The sequence below is a fragment of the Megalobrama amblycephala genome, linkage group LG10 (assembly GCF_018812025.1).
Source record: "Megalobrama amblycephala isolate DHTTF-2021 linkage group LG10, ASM1881202v1, whole genome shotgun sequence".
NCBI lineage: Eukaryota > Metazoa > Chordata > Actinopteri > Cypriniformes > Xenocyprididae > Megalobrama > Megalobrama amblycephala.
The window spans coordinates 15443464-15457125 of NC_063053.1; the positions used below are offsets into that span (position 1 = coordinate 15443464).

Genomic DNA, 13662 nt, shown 5'->3' on the forward strand with positions numbered 1-13662 from the left:
TTGCAACTTCCAAAGCTAAAATAGTTTTTATGGAATGATTACTGCAATAATAATATTCAGTATTGTCAATTATGACTCCATAAGTAAGGCTTGAAAAGGAGGTCAAAGGGAAGGGGGTATTAAAAGTGTGCATTAAAAGTGTGTATTTTTACATGCAAGTATATATGCATTTCAACAGCGTTTTCAAAAAACTTTTTAGTAACCTCAAAAATTAACTTAAAGTGCAGTCACATTAGTGAAAAAAAATTGTCCATTGCCAATATTGTAGCAATTCATAAAGCACAGCTCACTCAGAAGTCACTTTTAAACCAGTTTTCTGTTGGTCAATGCAGAAAATTTGAGGGAACAGCTTGAACATGAGCAAAATCTGTGGTGGGAACTTTTTTCACCCTTATGTGAAACTCCAGATCGCGTGAATTCAGAGGAAAATTTGGGTTGGTCAAAACACACCTCAATCATTTGAGAATAGAAAATTACTGAATGAAAGTTCTTTTAAAGTTGTGATGAAACCAAAGTAGAGACCGATCTTCTCTTCCGTATTGTGATGTATATCCGAGTGTATCAGATTATTGAGGGCAGGGACTTAGTTCAGTTCACTGGTTGTTGATTGGACTTTGAGATGTGGGTGGGGTTTAAGCTGACGAATGCTGCATTCATGCCACCACATAATTACCGAAATATTAAGATATTCGGAGTTGTTCACGTTCTCGGACTGGGAATTATGCATCTATGGCACCACTATCAATGCCAAAATGAATCTACAGTGGTCAGGTGGTACAGCAGAAAACTCCCAGCTTACAAACTGTAATTATGAGCTTTACGAGGACGTGAATGCTTTTTACGAGCCAGAATCTCGTAGTTACAGTAATTATGAAATGGCGTGAACGCACCTCAAATCCTGGTCCAGGAGAACCCCAATAAGTATGTATTTTGTATGTTTCTCTAATCTGACACAACCATTTCGGGTGCTTCAAAGGCTGCATCCTAGTAAGGCTGCATATCTCATCATCAAGTTCCATCAAAGACCATCTTAATTTGAAGCATCCTTGGAAGGCAGCCTTCCTTTTGTGTCCTTCAATCTGCTTATTTTGAAGGATGCATCAAGTGTATCCTTTATGTCCTTCAGTCACCCACAATCCTTTGCACACATTCCAATTCACAAAAAAAGGGGGGAAAAAAGGCAGAAAATGAGCAGTGAGCTCATCCAATTTCATTGTCTAATGCAAAAAAAAAAAAAAAAAGGATTTCAGAGGCATTCTTTTGTTTTGTTGTAAATTATAACACCGTAAAGTAAACCATTGGGTGACCATAGACAGTTGTCATTGACTGTATTGCATATATCAGATAATTTTTAATATAAAGTATTTTTCCACAGTTTTAATAGTATGTTCATGCCGTGACCATGGGTGTGGAAACCTTTATGATGTATGTAGCCATGCGCTCTTGCTAGACCATCTCATTCTAGCATGTAATTCTGAGGAGGACTCTAGCCCACAATCCTCAGGGGGACTGGTGTAAGGGCGCAGCCTCGCTAGGATGCAGACTTCTAATTGTGAAGTACCCTTCAGATCTTGAAGTAGCTCATCTACTAAGGAGCTGATGAGTTGAATCAGGTGTGTTTGATTAGGGCGACATACGAAATGTGCAGAGTTGGGGGTACTCCAGGACCAGGGTTGGGAACCACTGGACTAAATAGGCTAGTTTAAGATGGCCTGGAATTCAGACAAGAGTAGGCGGCTGCAGTGAGGGGAGGAGTGAAATAAATGCAGTCAAGACGGACACTTCTCTCTTCTAGTAGTGGATCATATACACCTACGAGGTCAAACATGGATATTGCGTTATTCAAGCTCATGCGTTGTGTTGCTAATAAACTGAATGTAATTTAAGTTCTCTTTTATATGAAAACAAACGTGATGAGTAAGACACCCAAACAAGTACTTATTTTATTCTATCTGAAAGATGTGTTTTCCATCCATTTTTACTTTAATACAGATGTATTTTAGATTCAACAATCACTTAATCACTATGGCAGTCGCATTGTCAGAGAATTTGGGAATATTCACACATAATTTATACACATAAAAACAATATCAGAGTTTCAAAATCAAAGCTTTTAGAAAAGGAACAATGCATCATGGTTGTTTAAACCAATGAGGATAAAGATGTGTTGTCAGTAAGCCGTTTCCCATCGAGCTTTTGATCAGTGCAGTCGGTGGAGAGCAACTGCGCCCAACTCCGCAGTCTTGCACAGCCACCTCGCTGTCGCAAGAGTTTTTTGATGTACGTCAGCATGCATCTCACGGTGATCGGTTCTGCGCAGATTTTGCTCATCTCAAGCTTCGTGATTGGAGAAGTCCTGCATAGGTCACCAGAGAGAAGTCTGTCATTTCACCAGAAGGATTTGATATTTTGATTAAAGATTACAAGGTCAAAAAATAAATAAAACATATACTTGAATGATTCTTTCACAATAAGATCAATACAGTTATGGAGGCTGCAATGGTTTGTGTGTCCTGCCGGTCTGGAATCAAGTGGTTAAGGCAAGAGTTTGGCAATTGCGGATTAGAGACACATCTAATTTAGTTGATAATCCAGATTAGGGTGTGTGCTGCGTACAGTGCTTTGTTGGGTCAGAGAGCTCAGAGACTCGTCACCTCATTAGAGGTCACTTTTTGATAAATTAATACAGTCTCCAGCCAGCCTGTTATGTTTAACAATATTTATGTTGTCAAACTTTAACGTTTTGTTTTTATGCAATATTTGATTTGAAAGAGATAGTTCACCGAAAATGACAGTTATGTAATTATTTACCCAGCCTCATGCCATTCCAAATGGAACACAAAAAGACATTTTGACATTTCCATGTATAATAGCAGTGGATAGTGACTTGTTTTTAAATTTTAAAAGGATACAAAAGCATCTTTCTCCTGACTGCCACTAAGAAATGTACTTGGTTGTAGAATACTGTTATCACACTCATTAATAACCAAACTCTGTGTTTAAGCACTCAGAAGAGAAGTTACAACTGTATTTAGCTGCAGTGTGTAGCTTGCATAGATAAAGGAGGTATCCTGTGTAACAGAGCCTGGAGATAACTTTCACCAGTTATAGGAGCAAGTGGAGCTCATAGTTTCATTAAGCGCTTTCCTTGACTGTAATTCCATAGTCTGTTTTGTATTCCTTTAACATGTGCTTAGGCCAAGCCTGAATAAGCTTCCCATGGAAGACTTAAATCCATAACATGGTCATAGTAACATTTTCTGCCAGCCTATAATGTTTTAATGTGCTATAAATTATGAGTCTAGTGTTACTGAATTGCTCAAATGCATTTGCATTGAATTCTGTGTAAATGAACTGCCAGTGCCTGGGGCAGTGACCTGCTTTTCATTATAATGTGCAGGAAGCACATTCACTGTGTTGAACTCTGAAGCATCAGGCACACTGATGACCTGGGGATTTTGAATGCTAAACCTCTAGGGAGATGTCAAAAGTCCCCTTAAGAACTTTATAACCTGTGGCCTGCATCCTGTTGTATTGCTGTATTGTATCGCTGTGTTATATGTTGTCAACATAGTTTGATCAGCACCAGATTTTTTTATTATCATGCAGTTCCCTTTTACAAGAGTGATTTTACAAAAGGTTAGTTCAGGTATTGTTCATGTATATTTTTGTCTTAATTTTCAAGAACAGTGTTTCTGATTGGCAATAGAAATAGTTCCTCTACAATGTACTGCAGTCTCCAATGCAAAATGCCAAAACCTTTTATTCCTTTTCACACAAATTATGATTACGAGGTAGATTATACATTAATAAATACTTATTTTCATTGGGTTCCTTGCACAATGCTATGTTATGACCTCAAAACACTTACCACCATAGTCTACGATTAATAAACTAACATATTTTGAGATTTGCTTTTTGGCTTTTCTGATGTAGTAAACTTGCTCGGTAGCTCACCTGACACAGAATTTCACTTGCGCTCTGGAACACTTGGGTCGAGTCCCGTGCAACACGAGTCAAGATAAAAGAGCTCAAAGGCAAGCTAAAATTGCATTATTTTCAAACATGAGCATTATCCTTTAAGCCATTTCTTTTTCAAACTGGTGCGATACGTACAAAATCCAACGTGATTAAACACAAAGATTCACATTCATCTGTTTCAGATAAAACTGAACGCACATTTAGCACCACCAATTGGACGTTTCATTTTGATACTTCTGTGAAACATGCAAAGAGGCAATATAATATAATTTTGAAGAAATGTTGCCACAATGATCCTGATTTGAGAAATTTGGTTGATTTTCTCATCTCTCAGATTGCTGATACAGGTAGCTCTAATATCAATGTTCATTCATAAGCGTATTTCAGCAGTTTTCTTTGATAAAGTCAAGAGAGATCCAGTCATTTAGACTTCTAGACATTTGAAAAAATATGCATGACACATGCAAGATCTACTGCTTATACTTTGTCTTCAGTTATCTAAATCCCATTATAATAAAGTGCTGATATTGAGTCAGTGTTCTCGAGTATTTACTCTCAAATGATCTGCAGTAGCAGCAGTAGCAGCGAAGGCCCCAGCAGGTTGGGGAGCCTTGTAGAGATCGGGTGTCTCTGGAACAGCGGCAATGCCAGAGTTAGCCGGCTGTCTCTCTAACACACACGCACACACATTAAGAGAGAGGCCGCTTTCCTACAGCCAGTTGTACTGCAGCATTAATATTTCATACACCCACCTTTAAAGAACGAGGAGGGCTGAGAGAACGAGCTGGAGAGAGGCCTCAGAAAAGCGTAGCTCAGAGGGCATTCTCCATGGCTCAATAAAGCATGCTAAGCATCTGCACACACCATGACGATGCATGAAGCTTCAAATACTCTCCAATACTAAGTTCATTTTCCACTTTATACATGCTCAAATTCGACTGCTCCGCCTTTGTGGATTTAATGTTGAACCAAGCTGTATGTCCATCCAGCCTGATATGGAAATATTGAATGTTTTTGTGAATTTTCTGGGACAAAATAGTTTTTGGAGGTAGTTTATGTACTGGGTTGTTAGTTGATTAATATTTAACATAATTACCTTTTATTTTTATAGTTATTATTGATCTAAGCATCTGGAGCCTTTTGAATTGGGGCTATTGGGGCTATTGGGCTATTTAAAATAATATGACTATAGCCATGCGTATTCATCCTGATCATCTAAACTATAAGATTAATCTATAACTACAACTGCTATAGTTGTAATAAAAATAAAGCAAACTTCCTCATTCCCCTGAATGATTATTGAATATGAATTTAGACACAGTTACCACTGTTGATGTTACTGCATTGATTGACATAGTTCTTCCTCTTTTGTCGTTGTGGTTCAGAATGTTCAGTTGAAATGTTTAATTTCTTCCAATGTGTTTTAAAGTATAAAAATCTGTGTAGAGTTCAAATGGGTCACTCAGGTCTGTATATTATGCAGTGGTTCACACAAGTAATCTGCTTTGTGTTATCCAGCCATACGCACTGTGGTTCAGTTGGGAAACGCATTTAGTGATTCCCACATTAAAACACAGATTATGTCAGATATTATTCCAAAAATGCAGGAAACCCCCTGATAAAGAATCCCAGTCTCTCTAGCTCTCTGTTCCTCTGTCTTTCTGGCGTATTTTCAATGCAGCCTTACTTCCCCCCCCCCCCCCTCTAGCATGAGAAACATTTGTGCAGCATGCCTAAGTTGTGCATGAGAAAATTTTTCCTTCTGCTCTTGTGTAAAATATTATGGTATTTTATAAGATGTTTGAATATTGGGGTGGAATAATGGCATATCCATGATCAGTTCTGAATACATTGTCTGTAAACACCTCTTTAATTTGGATAGTGAGGAGTCAATGTGTGCATGTTTGGAAATAAATGCTTGGAATCAACATAAGCTCATCATTTATAATGTCTCAGATAATTGTTCTCTGTTCATTTCTTTTTTTTTTTCTTAAGCGGATATAAATATAGCTGTAATCAGTAATATTTGATAATTGAATAATATTGTGGTGTAGTACATTTTCAGGCATCTGTGTTTTTCTCCCTGAGGTTTGCTTTGATACACTCCTGTGTGTATTGCAGAAGGCAGGGGAATTTTGATGACTAAGCACTAAAGCACACATCTTCTGCTGGACATACAAGATCTCTGACCTGCAGTGAACATGTCTTAAAGGGACAGTTCATCCCTGAAATGAACATTCTGTCATCATTTATTCACCATCATGTCATTTTTTATTTCTTCCTTTGAACATAAAAATGAGAAATTTGCTGGTTGTGCTATCTATACAATTAATGCATGTTGGATGTTGCTTTAAAGGTTTTAAAAGCATGAAAAAGCACCATAAAAATGTCATTAAAAAGGTCTGTATGACTTGTGTGCCATATTCCAGATCTTTGAAGTAACACTGTAGCTTTGGCTGAGAAGAACTGAACAAATTCAAATACATTTATACATAGTTTTTTTGTGTGTGTGTGTGATTTGGATCAGTGGAATCAATGAGAATTAATTTGTGCTATTTTTCCTCATGAATCATCATGAATATGCCAAGGAGAGTTTGATTTTCATCAATAACAACTCAATTATATATGAAAGATATATATGTGACTCTATGTGAAAGATTTCAAATAATTTTGTTTTTTTTTAACTTCTGTTCATTAAAGAATTCTGGGAAAAATTAATCACGGTTACTTAGTAATAATAAAATATTTCTTGAGCACCAAAGCAGCATGTTAAAATGATGTCTGAAGGATCATATGACACTTAAGATTGAAGAAATGGCTGCTGAAAGTTCAGCTTTGCCATCACAGGAATAAATTACATTTTAGAATATACTAAAAAAATATATATATTTCACAATATTACCGTTTTTGTTATATTTTTCAGAAAATAAATGCAGCCCTAGTGAGCGTAAACAATTCTTTAAAAACATTTTAAAAAATCTTACAGACCCCAAACTTTTGAACTGCAGTAATTATAAAAGACAAAGAAAATAGACTTTTTTCATCCTTTTTTTTATGCTTGAAAATTTCAGAACCTTTAATTACAATCAAAAGAACAGCCAATACATTCTTCACATTCTTCTTATATGTGAGAAAATGATACAGAATTTTCATTTAAATAAATATATTACGGTTGAAGGGGGCAGTATCATCCAGGATTGATTTAATTCAAACATTTTCTTGCCAAAGGATACCATTTTGAAACCGCTCTTACTGTAATGTGTTTATTGATCAGTTAGTATTTGTTAATTTCCTTATGCAAAGAAACAAGTAGCCTGCATAGGCATTAAACTTCTGCATGCTGCCTGATCTCATTGTATGTCAGAGGCATAGTGTTGTTATTGCTTTTCAAATGGTCTCTTCCCTAGTCTCATTGTGCTGTGAATTGTTGGTATTATTGAATAATAGATGAGGAGAATCCGGGGGTGTGTCTGTCTCAGGGATCTTATCAGACAGGCAGCAGGACACTGAGTACAGTAAGAGAGATCAAACCCCTACCTTTCAACAACTAGTTACAAACCACAGCTTATTATTTTCGGCCACGAATCTCAGATATGTCTTAATGTGCATTTTTAGTTACGATTTATACCATGGGTGTCATTACTTTGCACGCTTGGTACCTTATCGGAATACTTAAATAATAAACCTCTTGTCATTCCACAGTCACTCTGGTGCCCGTGGTCGTGATTGTGTTTACACCAGCGGGATAATTATCAGCTGATTAACTGCTGTGGGCTCATTGCACAGTGTGCACCATGTGTTAACATCTGAGCCCCATGTTGTAGTCAAAGACGCAGAACCGGCGCTGGTTTGGTGCCCTGTGTCATAAATGTATGCCAGGCCCGCACAACAGAGGCTTTAGTGAGGCTCTGAGCTGCAGGAATAAAGGGCGCATTCTCACATGCCTGGCCCTCTCGTTCAACCTCCTCATTATGTCTGTGGAGTGGAGCAAAGTCGACTCGACTCTTATTATAAAACTGTCTATTATCACACCGCATTGAGCCAACTTCTCTTCTCCCACCGCCAGAAGCTGTAAAATAACTATCTTGTACAAAAAGGCCTCTCAGTACAGTAAGTTAACAGAAACAATGAAGCTGACGTGTTGAAGCAAGTTCACTCTTGTAAGCAGTGGTCTTTCGAAACATCTTGATGGCATGATGGCCTGTTTTCTTAATTTGATAAGGTTTTTGAACAACACTGATACTGCAACTCTTTAAAGAAAGCGTCAAAATTTATAGATCAAGGGTCTTCAACAGGTAGTCCTCCAAGTATTTGGAGGATCATAACAAAGTATGTAAATACACTGATGACATTTTTTCATATATTATAGATCAGGCTTAACATGCAACACTCAGTTTTATACAGTATGCTATACAGCGGGGTGCCTGATCCAGCAAGAGTCCCATGGCCTGAAAAGGTTGAAGACTACTGATACAGATGAAGGTTACTGAGAGATCCCTTAGAGGGAAACATATTTTTATTATCATGTGTTCAGTGTTGAGGTGTGAACCATCGGAGCATCTAGTTTTAATAGCGCAGCAGCTGTCTCGGAGAAAGGCAGACCATGCAGACGCCTTCACCACTTCATCAAACAGATGCTCGATATCTAATCCGACTCATTCACGTAGCGTGTCAGGGTCAAAATCATGGCCGAGTGTGAGAAAAGGCTGTGGGCACTGTGTGCCATATGAGATTCCACCCTCCTGCTTGTCGTGATAGGGTGGGTTGTCAGCATTGTGACCTGCTGTTTGACAGACCCTGCTCCTCCCTATTGTCAGCTGGCTATTAGGAAACTGAGCACCTTAAAGCTCTGTTTGGAGACACATATTGTATTTCTGTTTAATTCTCATTATGGTAGCCAGCATAAATAAAGTTTGGAAATAAGAGATAGACAGCTATTTACTGTCCTGCCTGAGTACAACATCCAGACAGAGACACCACCAACCTCCTTATGTCAGTCTATGTTTTTACAAACCGGCAGTGGGGTTTAAAAGTCAAAGGTCATATTGAAAATCTGGGATTCAAAGACTAATTTAAACTGGAAATAAGCCAAAAGTTTTATAGCATTTTCACTACGGATTAGTGTTGCAAAAGTACCGACTTCCATACCATGTCGACAAATGTGATGCTTTTAGTGCTGTTGAGCAGATTCGTAAACACCTCTGATTGGCCATTGTGTTCACACACTCAACATATATGTCTATGATTGGCTACAACAATCAACGCAGCGTTTGAAAGCACACAGAAGTGTTTGAATTTGAAAGCGGGAGCGTGTCTCAGTGTAAGCACTTGGTGAAGAGCGTCATTGATGTCTATTTACAACTTGTTTTGAAGTGTTGATCATTGTAGCTAATCACAGACATATCTGATGAGCGCGTGAACACAATGGCCAGTCAGAGGTGTTTACGAATCTACTCTTACAAATCCGCTCGACGGCACTCAATGTGTCATGTTTTTAAGTCGGTACTTTTGACAACACTACATAAGATGCATTGTTTGATGTCTATGATAATATTGCAATCCTTCAAGATATAATCAAAATTCAAGATATAAGGGCAAAAATGCCCCTGTATGAGTCCTTGTTTTTTATATTTATATCATATGATATAAGAATATCACACAAACGAGTGCTGTTTTTTACCTAAATATCAGCACAATTGCAAATGTGATATTGATTGACAACAGAGCACTAAAAAAGAAATATAAATTGACTTAGATTTAAACAATATTGTCAATGTTGTATGTTTTTCGCTCTGTTTCACCAACAAAAATGACGTCTTCAAGCAACAGTTGTTTCTTTACTGAATGAAACCGCGTTTTTGAACAAATCGGGTAAAGGCTCGGTATACTTCAAACGAAGTTCTTTTTCGTTCTTCATTTAGGTGTAAAACGAAGTTCGAAATGCGAGACCAGCGACACTGTAAATGAACATCTGACGCCGCTCACACTGCTGAGATCGGCGTTTAGATGAATATTTAAATATGTGCCGTGCACTTTCTTCTCAAAATAAACACACACACACACACAAAAAAAAAAAAATCAGAAAACAGCAAGCATTTATTATATAAAGCATAAGAAAGCGTCTGATCATAACAACATGGGTATGTTAGCACAAGCTCTGCAAATTAGCACTCCAGTCACGTCACGTCTTCATATAGCACTTTATTCAATAGATTGCTTAAAATCAAGCAGCTTTACAGTATCAAACATGAAAAACAGTGTTAGTGCCTCATTTTTTTTTTACAAGCACAACTTCATTTTGTACTATAAAGCGGCTATCCAGAGTGTTCATGTTTTCACCCGCGGAGATCTTACCTCAACAAACTCAAACACACGGAATGAGTCAAAGACGCGTCCCACATGAGTGAAGGCGGAGCCTCAGCGCACACCTCCTGTTACGTTATCGTCACTGACCAATAGAGTGCCCCAGGGATGATGCGTTTTTGTAGGCCAAACCGGAAGTTAGCGGCGCACGGGTTCCCTCGGTTGAAAGCCTATGCATTTTCCCCATAGACTTTTGGAAAATCGCAGAAAATAAGCTCTGTGTTTAATAAAGGATTATGACACTTACACGTTTTGTCTATCAAGATAATCTTTACAAGTTAACACAACATTTATAGATTTTGAAGCCTAAATCAAGTCTGATATAAAAGGCTAACAGTAGGCTATAAACGGACTACAGCACACCATAGTCACGGATCAACGTTGTCACCACCAAGCTTCATCAAACTTTATTTAGAAAACAACTTTATTTAAAAACATGCTCGCTGATTATGATCTGCACTTTTATTAATACTTATCCACTTTTTCATGAGAAATGCTGTCCAAATGTCCTGTTTTTAATGATGACGTCTAAAGTCCCCGCCAAAGGAAGTAGTCCCTTTTAGCAATTTGTTAGCAAAAAAAATCAAAAGTGGGTTATAACTGGTGTGTTTTATGTCATAGATCAAAACATGAAAGTATTTAGAGGCTTTGTTAACCACAGACCTTATTTCAGGCGATTTAGCAAAAACCCATTCAAAAAACCCATAGACTTGACGGCGTTGGAACCAGAAGTCCTAAAATGCTAACTCGCTTCCGGATTTTGCCTACAAAAATGCGTCATCCCTGAGGCACTCTATGGTGGCATGAAGGTGTTTTGCAGCTGGAGTGAACTTTTCCTGAAAGTTCGCTTTGGCAAGCCGTTTCGAACTTCCAAAAAGAACACAAAATGAACTTCACTTTGGCCTGATTTTGTTCGAAATGACGTCACATCAGTTCGTTCTTCGATTACATTTGAAGTATACCGGGGCCTTAAGTCGATGATTCAATGACCAAAGCCACTTGCTTCGTTCCTGAATGAATCAGCCGTTTGAATGAATCTGCGAAACCTATTGCCAGTTTTAGTTTCATATTTAAAGTATCATCTCCTTTTATTTAATAATCATTTCATATTTCAATATCGAGATTTTTTTTTTTTTTTTTTTTTTGGTCAATAGGTCAATATCACACACCCCTACAATGCACGCACAATATATTAGTACCTTAACAGTTGATATTATACATTTTTTTTATTTATTAAACTAATATTGGCCAAGTTTGGACCCCTTATATATTTGTGTCTGGGCCTCCTTCTCACTGTATCTTGTGTGACTAGCAATATGTCTGCATTAAGGAGGGCAAGATACCTTAAAAATGCCTTCAATGTTTCAAGCCAATGTTATATTTACCATGTCAGTTAAAATAATGCTCTCAGTGTTTACATTTAGCCTGGGTCTACACATTTTGTCGGGACGTAGTCCACATAAAAGTGTATGTTTCTTTTAGCCTCATATATTCAGTCTTTGTTTCCCAAAATTATGTTGGCAGATTAGACCTGTGACAATGTGTTTACCTAATTAAGTTATTCAGCAAGTGAACCACAACAGCAAGAAAAATAAGTTGGAATGGAGATTTACTTTGATTTGTTTAGTTATTGGTTTGCTTCAGCAGAACATGACTTGTTCCTACTACTTTTCTGGCTAGACTCCTAATCACTGTTAGTGCAGAATATATATATTTTGCCAAGTGAATGTGGACAAAGGACTTGGTGTTTGTGTGTGAGGATGGTGGGAGGGGTGAGGGTATGAGGACAGAAGGGGTGTGTGTGTGTGTGTGTGTGTGTGTGTGTGTGTGTGTGTGAGCAGGGGTAGAGCGAACAGTTTGTAATGTGGCAGTGGTGCTGGAGAGGATGGGAGGAGATGGAAAGGGTTGGAGGGGAGGGATGTGCTTTTGTTTTGTTCTCTGTTGCTGAGCAATGGGGACTAAAGCATTGGGAACAGCTGTGATGGCCAAAGCTTTTCTCTTTCACTCTGTCGGAGAAGCCCTGAGGCACATACACAGATACACACACACACACACACACACACACACACACATTAAGCTGTTTTGTGTGTCTGTCTGTACCAGGGAGAGGGGAAAAAGAAAGGGAAAAGGAGGCTGATATTAACAGAAGGAGGCATTAGTGCTCTTATGAAGGTCAGGTAATCACTGTGTAAGTGAGTGCAATTAGTACAAAAAAAGTGACTGCTGAAGCAAATTAGTTCATATGGCTTTGTGTTGAAGAGGATGCTGGGAAATGTAGTCACAGAAATGGAACGAGACATAGAGAGTTAAAGGCATATATACACTGCCATTCAAAAGTTTGGGGTGAGATTTATAAGATTTTTTTTTTTTTTTTAAGAAATTAATTATTTTATTCATCAAGGAAGGATGAATTAAATTGATCAAAAGTGACAGCAAAGACATTTATAATGTTGCAAAATATTTATATCTTTTGAACTTTCTAGACATCAAAGAATCTTGAAAAAAATTATCACGCTTTCCACAAAAACATTAAGCAACACAGCTAGTAATAATAAATGTTTCTTGTGCACCAAATCAGCATATTAGAATGATTTCTGAAGAATCATGTGACACTGAAGACTGAAGTAATGATGCTGAAAATTCATCTTTTACATGAATATAATAATCCCAATAATGGTTGTAAGATAATTTCACTCCAACTTTGAGCTGCACATTTTATTGCTGATTGTTAATGTGAACCTCTCATATTATCAGGCTCTGCAAAGAGGCTTTTATTTTGAAGGATTTAACAGTTCTAAACTTGAAGCTTGTGTGTTTACATTGAATTTTTGTGCAGTGAATATTCACAGAATGTGTTTTCTATTGTCACCTGATTTGCTGTGTTTGTTTGCTTGGTTTTTATTGTATTTATTTGATATTTGTATTTTTAAATTGAGTTTTTGCCATGAAAATAGCCTCAGATGCTGACATGGCATTAAATAAAATTATACCATGCTATACTATAGTCACCTGACTACAACTTGAACATACTACTGATATTTTTGTGCAGTGATACACCTCCTGTCAGATGCGTATGCTGCTTAATGCATTTGAGACCTGCTTTCCTCAGCCCATTACCTATGTCTTACAGTTATGTCATTATCTATAAATGTTAGAAAGTCCAGTATTTACATTTTGCATAAAGGTTTGTCCTGACAGCAAATGAGTCTCTGTTAAACTTTACTGACAAAGTGCCAGCATGCATGTACATCTAACAGACTAAGAGAGCACAATAATTCTGATTAAATTTACATTTTGCTAAAATATTTTGCATTTAAT

General features: G+C 37.5%; 1 protein-coding gene across 1 annotated transcript in view; it reads left to right on the forward strand.

Moving 5' to 3' along the window:
* sertad2b (SERTA domain containing 2b) overlaps positions 1-13662 on the forward strand; it is a 44308-nt gene that overhangs the window by 834 nt on the left and 29812 nt on the right. The gene's annotated exons all lie outside the window — the stretch shown is intronic.